The sequence below is a fragment of the Bactrocera dorsalis genome, chromosome 1 (assembly GCF_023373825.1).
Source record: "Bactrocera dorsalis isolate Fly_Bdor chromosome 1, ASM2337382v1, whole genome shotgun sequence".
Taxonomy (NCBI): domain Eukaryota; kingdom Metazoa; phylum Arthropoda; class Insecta; order Diptera; family Tephritidae; genus Bactrocera; species Bactrocera dorsalis.
The window spans coordinates 71641107-71653234 of record NC_064303.1 but is presented as its reverse complement, the minus strand read 5'-3'; the positions used below and the strand labels follow the sequence as shown (position 1 = coordinate 71653234).

Here is a 12128-nt window from a genome sequence, read left to right as displayed (position 1 = left end):
CAATAATGTTGCCCTTTAAATGCCTATTCCTAAACCTTGTTACTTAAAAATAAACCATTCGAATTGCTCCATTGGAGCCATTTGAATCCATTGCACCATTTGAAGTCATTCGGAAAACGAACCAAATGCATTAAATTCACCCCACTTGATCGATGACAAACATTGAAATTTAATTTAAAAAATAGGCATTTATTATAAAAGTGGGAGATTTCATATCTGAGAAACGACAGATAAGAGCTGGCGTACCACAGGGCAGTGGTTTAGACCCTACTTTATACCTCATATACACAGCCGATCTATTGACATCAACTTTTGTGGATGGCACCGCTTTAGTGAGCCGTAAAAAATTCTACATATTAGGCGTGTTTTATTTGACCAAAAATTTAAGCTAACGGGTGGGCCATCTAACGTTTTAAATTTGAATTATCTATATTTCGACATTGGAAACGACAAATACCATTCGGAAAGTGATATTCAGTAAAAAGTCTAAAATTTACAAAATGGGTCGCTATTCACTAGAAAAAAGCCGTCTACAGTTCGCAGATTGGGCAGAAGATCGTTTGACCGAGGATGGTCAATTTTACCGAAAAGTCATCTTTTCGGACGAGGTTCATTTCCACCTCGATGGTTACGTTAACAAGCAGAATTGTCGCATTTAACCGAATTTTTCTTCAAGCAAATTGAAGAGGGAGACTTGGACAACAGTTGGTTCCAGCAGGACGGCGCTACGTACCATCCAGCAAACGCTACACTCAATCGTTTACGCCCTATCTTCGAAAATCGCATAACCAGCAAAAGAGGTGATGTGAATTGGCCTCCTAGAAGCTACGATTTAATTCCGTTGGACTAATTTCTGTGGGGAGCTGTTAAAGATAAATATTACGCCAACCATCCGGAAACAATTCAAGATCTAAAGTACGAGGTTCAAGCTGCTGTAGCTGCCATAAGGACTGAAACCATCGAGAAAGTACTCCAAAATTGGGTGGATCGGATAAGCTACTGTAAACTCAGCCGTGGTGGTCATTTATCCGAAATTGTTTTCCACAAATAAATTTCATAAAACAACCTTTTAAATAAATTTGAGATCTTTGAAAAATATCAAGCCGTTTTTTTTATTGACTTTTTAAATGGCCCACCCTGTATTAGCTTATTTTGTATGGAAGACTTAGCCACATAATTACGTTGACCTGTCATAAGCTAGCATAGCTTGTATATTGAACTAAAGCAGTTGTGCGCACGCCTCAATACTACTACATTTTACGTTTGCGCTGCACAAACATTGCTATAGATTTTCGCTGTCATGTACGCTGAACAAATTTCTACTGTATTTTTTTTTACATTCAGGGAAAAAAATTATTGGCAAATTTGGAAAAAAAAAATCAGAAATGTTTATTGAATTCTTTTTGTGTAATACTTGAAAATTTATAAAGTCGTTGACTAAATGGCTCGTTTCGATAATACATCATCAATATTGATTTCCGCTTTATACTCCTGAACAGTAGGGTAATGACGTTCCACACTACATTTATTGCAACGACTTAATGTTTTGTAACACAAAACACGCTTCCCCTTCATCAGTTTCAATAAAAAAACAATTTTCTTGCCATTCGCTTGAAAACATTTTAAAAATTCGAAGTGTTTCTGTCAGTGTATTCTTTGTGTTGACCTAGCGTACGTGTTCAGCCACTTTCGTGTGCGTGTGATATTTTTCGCAGTAGCAGAATTATCAGTCAAACACGCGTGTTTGGATTTTTTTTGCGTTGAGCGCCACTGAACTAAAGGTATTTGCCAGTTCTTCGCTTTTTTCATTCACAATAGCTATGATTTTTCCAAAAAAAGTAGTTGGCAATGACGGTAAAGTTCATTTTGACAGACGAAAATGTAAACAAACCAAATTTACAAAATTTTGGGTTTTGTTTAAGTTATTTGTATTAAACATGAACATTTGTTATAGTTTTTTTTATATTAATATTATCAAAAGAACAAAATAAATATATTTATATAGTAATTTAATATCCCGTTTACAAATTGAAGAATTCAAACTAACCTACACATCAGACATTTTGCAAATAATAGCTGACTGCTCCCGCACGTATTGCCAACACACATTATTAGCTTGGGGTGGTGAAATAAAACACGCCTAAATACTATAATCAATAATATTTGCCGAACACTTAAGTTTTGTCGAAAAATAACAAGCCAACTGGCATATAGATGTGAATGAACAGAAGTGTAAGCATGATACATTTTCGCTTGGACCAAAAATGTGCTCGGCAATAAAAAATTAACAAAATTTTAGTACCCCAAGCGAATGTAGTAACTTACCTTGATATTCACCTAGATAGAAGACTTACGTGGAGAAAACATATCGATGCATTTCCGCGAAAGTATTGTGTGTAAAAAAACGAAATTTTAAAGGAAGAGATTTTTTTTAAATTACTCAGCTTAGAACGGGAAAATCATATTCAAATTTTTTTAGGTTATATTGTATTAGCTACAGGAACGAACGCCAACTTAATTTTTGTCAGTAATGGCGCATTTTTCTAAAAAAATAAGGATATTTAAACATACGATACTTTCGCGAGCTATGTTTTTGTGGGCTTAGCCGCAAGAAGTATGACATACGATAATTGCAAAAAAAATATTTATTGTACGAAATAAGCTAACAAAGGTAGTGCAATCATTTTATTATTACGGTATATACTTTACTATTACAAAATAATTAAACTAAGTTTAACCTTCTTCATCCGTTTCCTCCAAACAGTCCTTTTGAATTTGAATGTCGAAGGTTTAAGTATTCCTTATGATACTTTTGTGGTATACTATTTTTATTACATAAATTACTTAAGTCTACGATTTTTTTTTTAATTTACAACTATATAAATATTCAATGTTTTGGTTAACGTTGAACAAATTAATAAGTTTTTTGTTTGAGTTTTCGAAATACTCGTAGCTTAAATCTATTGACAATTGTTCTTTTCAATAATAGCGATACGTAATTTACTTAAGTTTAAAGTTTTACTTTTAAATAGTGAGTTCGCAAAAAGTTTCCAATTCTTAAATTCAGTGTGATGTAATTCTATGCATTCGTACCCTGGCGGATTTGTTCTTGAATTTCTAATCAGTGTCGGCCATTCACTGGGTGCCCAAACATTACGGTTTCTGATAAAAGATTCTATAGTGCTGTGTACTGAGTCTACCGGCATCATAGTGTGTCCGGGAAGTAAATACGTAATCTTTATTGTTTTCAGGAAAATAGAAGAATTTAAAAAATATGATATCATTGCTAGCACAGCCTTGTTCTTATTTTGGCCTGCGCAACTATCGCAATAAAGGCTCAGATCATCGGGTTTTTTCCGACTATCTAGAATAAGAAGATACCTCAAGAGAGCTGAGCATATTTCATTACTGCCTCTTTTGCCATCGATTTCGCCCCACAAAAAACAGTATCCATTTCGGGTCCCACTTTCATACACACTTAGGTTGTAGTAAGCGTATTTGCGTGAATAAAAAAGGGTAAAATTTTTGGAAAAAGGAGTATGCAAAACCTTTTGCATATCGAAACTAGCGCAAAGAATTTTTTGTCCCATTTTACTTTCCGCTTGTTCTTTGAGAAAAGTAGCTGTACTTTGCTTTTTAATATTTATATGAATTTGAAATTCTTTTGAATTCTGAACTTTTTCTTAATCATCTTTGTTAATATATTTTATATTTTCGCAAATCGTGCATATGTTCTTTTTTGGCAAATGGAAGCCAATTGAAAACTCTGTATTAAAAACATTTCGAAATATTCGGCAAGATACTGTGAACTCATTTAAGTCTTGATAATTAAGATACAATTTATATAAATTGGATACATTTCTGAAATCCTTTGGTAAATAGACTTTTGATTATTTTTACGGCAATAGTGTGATGGTACTGCTGGCAACTTTTTTATATAATCTTTGATAAATTCTATTTTACGATAGTCTGTTTTATTATGTGGTTTTTTTCGGCTTTCAAAACTAATAGTTTTCTTTAATGCATGTCTCAAAACCATTTGAGGAATATTTAAAGTTTTCAAAAAAAAATTCTGGCAAACTTTAAATATTTTTCCATCCCACGATAGGGAATTTTCAAACGTCCAGTTTCGCCTTTGCACACGCTTTGCTTCCTGCCCAGCTCGCCTTTTTTTAATTTGCTTTCGTTTGATATTTGCATGAAGCCATGTTAGCCGTCTTGTGTTTGACATACCCCAGTAATTTTCGTTAATATTTTGCCGGGAAATGTCTGGCACACTTCGACAATCCTTCTTACATTTGGTATTCTTCTCCTTTCTCCTTGCGTTTAAGTCCACGTTTTTCAACGCAGCACTCTTCGTCATCGTTATCGCTATCACTATATGGGACTAGCGATTTCACAAGCTATGGTGTTTAAAATTTTGGTAATTCAACTTAATTTTATAGACTGGAATTGATACATTTATACTGTTACATTTACTTACACTTCACATCTATCTAAAAACACTTCATGATGTACTGAACACAAAACGACGACAGACGACAAACGACAAACGAGAGTACGAAAGTGAAATGAAAACAAAACAACACAGCTGTCCATTTTGCATGTACACAACGTTGTGGCCATACTAATAACTTGCACTTCAATGAAATTTTAATATTTTGTTCAAAGTTAAATTTTTTATGCGAAAAATAAGTAAATAGGTATATATTTTTCTTTTAAATTATCAATTGTTATTACAAATGATATAATAGAGCTATTTTATGCTTTTATTTGTAAAATAACGTCAAGTTTGTCAGAGCTGTGAATAATTTTACATTTTACATATTAGTGGCATCACCACTCTTCCTCATCTCTCTTCTTCCATTCTACTGTTGTTCTACTGTATTTGGCAAATAGGATTTAGCGAGAATGACAACTGTCGGCCTACAGTCGTGTATTCGTGTCGTCGTCAAAATAAGTGTCCATAAGAACGTGTGTAATATTTGACAGATGTCGTTTGTGGTCTGTCGTCGTTTTGTGTTCAGAGCATGAGCTAGCTAAACGAAACAATTATAGGCATACATACAAATACACACAGAATCCACATCACTTTTGAATAACTCGACAATAATTAAGTGGGTAAATTCCATATCATTTGTTGATCACAACTGTTTATATTTTGTTCACTATTGATGTGTTTGAAACTAAATGAAGACTAATTTGGGCTTTCACAGCTTCACTTATCACCGATAGATCAATGAATATCAAAACGTACACCAAGAATTAACGGCGTAAAGAGGAATTAACGGCAAAATCGAAAGAGCACATAATGAAGATATGAAAATGTTGTTATCTCTCTATATTTTTGTGCGTTTGCAGTAATTCGTTCCACATGCAAAAAAAATGTGTATGGACATACGATAATTTTGCGCGAACAGAAAAATTCACAGTTACATACGATAAAATTGAAACGTAGTTTTTATTGGAACTATTGCGTTTTCAGTTATGTTATTTTGCAGGATAGTGAGACATAAGTTTTCTAACAATTTGGCATTAAAATCTCAATTTCGATAAAAAGTAACATACGATACTTTCGCGGAAATGCGACGATATATCCAGTGAAATAACTTGCATAAGGATAAGATATGCAAATTTAAATTGGCTTTTAAATAAAAACTCTAAACTTAGCTTAGACAACAAAGTGTTTTTATATGATCCCGTCATAAAGCCTATTTGGATGTATAGCATTCAGCATTGGGGTACGACCAGTGCAACAAATATTGATACGTATATAATACAAAGGTTCCAATTAAAAATGCTTAGAACAATTACATGTTCACCATGGTACATGCGTAACGAAAATATCCATAAAGACCTTGGTATTCCTATGGTAAAGAAAAAAGTAGAGGACAGCAGAATGAAATATATATCTAAACTACGAGATCACCCAAACCATTTGGGTAATGCTTTGGTATACTTCGGTCAAACACGCCTGTTTACATGAGCTATGAGCGTTCTGCAGCATCCCACATAGCATCACCTCACGTCACATCACCTCATAAATAAAAATAAAGAAAAAACATAGCAATTTAGCTGATTTTTTCATGTAAATCACCAAAAATTGTGATTTTTTGAAATGATTGTATGAGGAACCCGCCAGGGGAGTTCCAGGGGGTGTGCCACTGGCATGGGTGGATCGGCCCTCCAAAGTTAGTGGGGGTCGGTCATAAATTTAGACTCGATTGGAGCACTCTAAATGGGTCAAAGTGGTGATTTTTCAAAATTTGCGCCTACCCTAAAGATAGACACAAATTGGTGGACATCAAAATTCGTTTTAGAGGTATGGTTCCTTCAGCAAAGTATCTTATTTTGATCCCTAGAATATGATTTTCATAGAGCAATGTGCGATTTTTAAATCTACCCACCCTAATATGCATATATTAAAGTGAACACAGAACATACAAAGTCACGGTGAAAAAAAAAAACAACACGGAAAGATCACACAAGTTGAACACACAAGAAAAAAAGGAAAGTGACCTTAAGTGAAGGAAAAAGATACAGAAAAAAACAGAAATTGTACAGTGAGTGAAAAAACAACAAAAAACCGACTAACATTAAAACGGGTGCGGTATTAATACAACAAAGTTTAACAAACATAAAACCTAAAATCAAAAGCGAGCGCGTTATAATCGCAGATAAATTAACAAACACATAAATATATATTCAAAAAAAAAACAAAAAACAAAAAAAAACTAATAAAGAAATAATAAAAGAATAAAAAGAGAGAAAAAAAGGCATTACATTTATGTATGTATTATATTTCAATTATTCTTTCTTCATACATATTTAAACGAATTATTTAGTACATACACATTTATGTACATATATAATTCAAACCATATACATCCTGACATAAATATATAAACATATATATATATATATATATTGTTTCCTACTGTTTTTTCCGCGCATTTATACATTTATGTATGTGCGATTAGCAAATTATTATATGTTACATTTTACATATATAACAATTACATACCTAAAAGGGATACGAGCAAAACCAAGCAAAAAGGAAAACGTTACGTGGCGCGTATGAAGCATATGCATATGCAATCATATAATAAATAAATAGATACAAACAATTTTGCGTATTGTATTTTTTCTTTCGCGTCCTTAATTCGTTTGCAGATACAAATATACAAATAAGCGCGAGTGAACTAAAGATATTTTGATACACTTCAAAAAATGTTCAGTCACATTTATAAAAAAAAAAAAAAATTATCGAACTTTTACATAAAATACTTTTACAAAAAAAAACTTTAATCTTTTTATACGGTAGCGAATCAAAAAAATTGACCACAAATATATTTTTTGTAAAATATATACTTTTTTACAAAAAAAATCTTCTGTTGATAAAATTTTAATTTATAGATACTCTTTCGAAAATCTATTTAACTACATTGCTATAGCAATATTAATTTTGAGCCAATATCTATTAGACAAAACTTTAAGCTAAGAGCTTCAAACCATATTCAAATTAATGCAATCTGACAAATCAAGAGAGGTTAAGCCAAAATCACCTCTATCATTAGAAATTCCTAAAATGGCTGATGAAGATAAGCCATAAGGCACACCTGCAGAAGCTACACGCTCAAAGCAGAGTATAAAACAAAAAAGATCAAAAGATCAGACAATATCTAGATTCATCACTGAAAGTGACAGTTTTATAAGATATTGTACAAGATTTCAAGCTTCCCCTATTACTGACATCACAGAATCAGTTTTGAATATAAAAGTAGAAAGTGTGAACAATCTCTGGGCTCGCCTTCTGGCAGCGTACGATACAGTACTAGATACTGACGACGCAGAACTCGCAGAAAACGCAAAATCTTCGGCGACAGCCAAGTGTGTTAACTGCCGCGATCAGTATGAGTTAACAAAGGGAATGATAACTGAACAAATAAGTTTAGTTAGGCCAAGTAGAGTCACTACTCCTCCTCCTAGAGTAGTTACAACACCAAAAGAAGACCTCGATAAAGGCATGTATGTAAAAGTACCAGCTTGTGATACCGAAGTTTTTAATGGATGTTATGATCAATGGCCGTCCTTCCGGGACATGTTCAATGCCGTTTATATAAACCATCCTAAACTCTCACAAGCACAAAAGTTATACCATCTAGGGTACAAAACAAAAGGGGAAGCAGGCAGTATCGTCAAGCGCTTGGCTTTAAATTACGAAAATTTTAAGCTGGCTTGGGAAGCACTAGTCGAAAGATACGAAAATGGATGGGTTATGATAGAAAACCCAATAAAAACATTATTACATCTACCAAAAATTCAAAAAGAAACCAGCCAGGAATTTCAAAATTTATACTCGACAGTGACTAATTGCATATCATCGTTAAAAACACAAAATATCTCCACAGAATCGTGGGACCCCATCATAGTAACTGTTTGTGCAGAAACATTCCCTGGTGCTGCGTTACTACGATGGGAACAATCACTTGTGGAAAGGAAAAAAATGCCCACATGGGAGCAAATGAAAGCATTCCTCAGTGCTCAATACGAGATAGCTGAGCGAATCGACAACAAAAATATAAAGTCATCAAAATTACTCAAGTAAAAACTTGTTCAAACCTCAAGCCAGCAATAATATGCAATACAATCACACTTTCGTGTCAAACCAAACTAATAAATGGTAACCATTATGTAAAATTTGTAAAGGAGGTCATAACATAAGATCTTGCAGAAATTTAAAAAACTTTCCGTTTCCGACAGGAACAATCTTGTCAGACAACATAAACTTTGCATCAACTGTCTGTCAAATGCTCATATGATAAAAGACTGTGAAAGCAAATTTAATTGTGTGTACTATCAACGAAGACATCACTCACTGCTTCATATTACCAACTTTCAAAATATGAAGCAAAATCAATTTCAAAAAACCACGGGGTTAGTCGCTACAACTACATCAAGTAGTCCCGAAACCTCAAGTCCCGAAAAAAGGGAAGAACAACCATGTCGCTCTAAAGCAGCAAAAATTCAAGCGCTTCATTCAGACAATGAAAGCAAAATTCTTTTACCCACTGCGGTCATCACCATAGCACATAAGGGTGATTTATTCAAACTAAGAGCACTAATAGATCAAGGATCTCAAAGATCCTTTATATCATCAAAACTCAAAACAGGCTCAAATTGCCAATAAAACATTCAAATTTCCAAATTTCGGGAATGGGCGGAAGAATTATCCACAATTCGAACAAAATATGCCCAATTACCATAATATCTCCAAATGCGGATATTAGAATAGAAGCGCAAGTCATCGCTCTACCGCAACTTACAAATTTACTTCTAAGCTATGAAGTAAATAAGATACACTGGGAAAAATGCTCACATCTCAAATTAGCAGATCCCAATTGTCATACTCCATCACAAATATTATTAGTCAGTGACTTAATACCTCAAATAATTCTTGAAGGTATAGAGAAAGTCTCCAAATCACCCAACTTTCAGAGGAAGACCAGGAATGCGAAGCCTATTACAAGTCCACAACAACAAGAAATGAACATGGTCGTTATGTTGTACGATTACCATTCAAACCAACTTTTCCTGAAACCATAGCTCTAGGCCACTCAAGAATATCAGCAGTCCAGCAATTTCTAAGCCTTGAAAAAAGCCTGATAAAGAAAAGTGAGCTTAAATCGGCATACGATAATGTGATGGACGAATATCTTGACCTTAATCATATGGAAGAAGCTGTACCATATGAAAAGGTATCTAAAGGTAGATATTTATCTTTTTATTTGCCACACCATGGGGTAATAAGACCTGATAAAATTACAACAAAAGTACGAGTGGTTTTCAATGCCTCAAAGTGTACGAGCTTAGGCAAATCACTTAATGATGAACTGTACACAGGGCCAACATTACAACCTGATCTCATGTTGCTAATTCTAAATTGGCGCATGTTTAAATACGTTTTCAATGGAGATGTAGAAAAAATGTACAGACAAATCCTAGTACATAAAGATGACCAAGATTTCCAACGTATGTATAGTCTTCCGCAAATCAAGTAATAGTCCAATCAGCGACTATAAACTTAAAACCGTCACCTCTGGCATCAATTGTGCACCCTATTTGGCGATCACTGCATGAAGTGGCAAAAACAAATGCAACAAATTCGCCTTTATCATCTTCTGTGTTGCAAACACAAACATACGTGGACGACATACTAACAGGTAGCCACAGTATCGCATTAGCATGCGAATCACTATCGCAAGTGATCGAAGCATTAAATTCAGCAGGTTTCCCCCTGAAGAAAATTACTTCAAATCACCTTGAAATAATAAAAGACATTAAAAAAAAAGACTTATTAGATACAGACTTCCTTAAATTTGAAAAGGCTAGTACAACAAAAACCCTAGGGATTCAATGGAATGCGATAACAGATCAATTCTCATATATGTACAATTGAGTCAATATCTGCTATGTCCGCCATTACAAAACGCCAAATACTTTCCTCGGTGGCAAAACTTTTCGACCCCGCAGGATGGCTTTCGCCAATAATGATTCAAGCTAAAATCCCCATTCAAGAATTGTGGCAAGATGGCACTGAATGGGATGAACAGGTAAAACCTTTACGTTTACCGAAATGGGTTCAATTTGCTAACAACTTACATACTATATCTGAAATTCGAATCCCTCGATGGGTAAATTTCACCCCTAACATTAACGCAGAATTACACGACTTCTGTGATGCCTCTGAAAAGGCTTATTGCGCAACAGTTTACGTACGCACTCAGCACGATAACAGCAAAATGGCAACATGTTGCAAGTGCAGATAACCCAGCGGATCTTGGGACAAGAGGTTGCAAGCCACTGCCCCTCACCAGCACTACACTCTGGTGGAATGGTCCAACATGGCTAACAGAATCACAAGAATTCTGGCCAAAGTCTCCCGCTCGTAATATAATACCGCCGGAAAGTCGGAAACTTGAAAATTTTCATATCACTCCAGAAGAGGATAATATTCTCCACCGATTTTCGTCATTTGCTAGAGCACTAAGAGTAGTCGCTTACATGCACAAATTCATTCAAAGACTTAAACTAAAAATGAAAGGAGCACCAAATGATCCTTGCGTACAACTAACGCATTCCGACTTGCAACATGCCAAGGTCAGTCTAATATTATATACACAAACTCGCTATTTCAGCAAAGAGAAATCAAAGTTGCTGGAAAAGCGACCTCTCGAAAAGGGAAGCTCACTTCTCGTCTTAAATCCATTCTTGGGTTCTAAGGGATTAATAAGGGCAAATGGAAGATTGGTGAACTCCAGCCTTAGTTATAACGAACGACATCCCATCATTATTCCAGAGAAATCCCGTTTTACTTACCTATTTCTAGCATATCTGCACCATCTTACACTGCATGGTGAGCATCGCTTAAAGCAACAAATGGTTCGTCAAGAATTTTACATACCGCCACTAAAGCCACAAATCAAAAGGACGATTTTCATGTGTAAACCATGTACCATGTACAAACACAAAATGCGTACGCAGATCATGGCAGCTTTGCCACTTGAACGCTGCAACTATGCTCTACCCTTTACCATCACTGGGGTTGATTTTGCTGGACCTTTCCAGATAAAGGCCTCCATGTTAAGGTCCTCTTCATTTAGAAAAGGGTATGTGGCTGTCTTTGTATGTTTTACGACAAAGGCAGTACACCTCGAGCTTTGTTTAGATCTGACTACTGCGGCTTTTCTCGCAGCATTTTCACGCTTTGTCGGACGACGTGGATTTCCTTCAAAAATAATGAGCGATAATGGGAAAAACTTTGTCGGAGCCCAAAGAGCAACAGAGAAGGAGTTTATAAACTTCATGAAAGAAGGCTCCCCTGAAATAGTAGTTGGCAGTTTATACCTCCATGTTCTACGCACATGGGCGGACTTTGGGAATCAGCAGTAAAAAGCTTTTAAAGAAAACGGCTGGTAATCATAAATTCAATTATGAGGAGTTTACTACAATACTCACTCGTATCGAAGCCGTATTAAATTCAGGACCCATATCACCTCTCTCGCAAGTTCCCTCCGATTTCACAGCTCTTACACCAGGCCATTTCCTCGCCATACCTGAGACAGAAG

The 12128-nt window shown here is 35.0% G+C and overlaps 3 protein-coding genes across 13 annotated transcripts in view; all 3 read left to right on the top strand.

Moving 5' to 3' along the window:
* Window positions 1-12128, top strand: part of LOC105222100 (electroneutral sodium bicarbonate exchanger 1) — a 762556-nt gene that overhangs the window by 299190 nt on the left and 451238 nt on the right. The window lies entirely within an intron of this gene.
* The window catches only part of LOC125780363 (zinc finger BED domain-containing protein 4-like), a 298323-nt gene that overhangs the window by 217533 nt on the left and 68662 nt on the right, over window positions 1-12128 (top strand). The window lies entirely within an intron of this gene.
* The window catches only part of LOC125780359 (uncharacterized), a 77071-nt gene that overhangs the window by 43493 nt on the left and 21450 nt on the right, over window positions 1-12128 (top strand). The gene's annotated exons all lie outside the window — the stretch shown is intronic.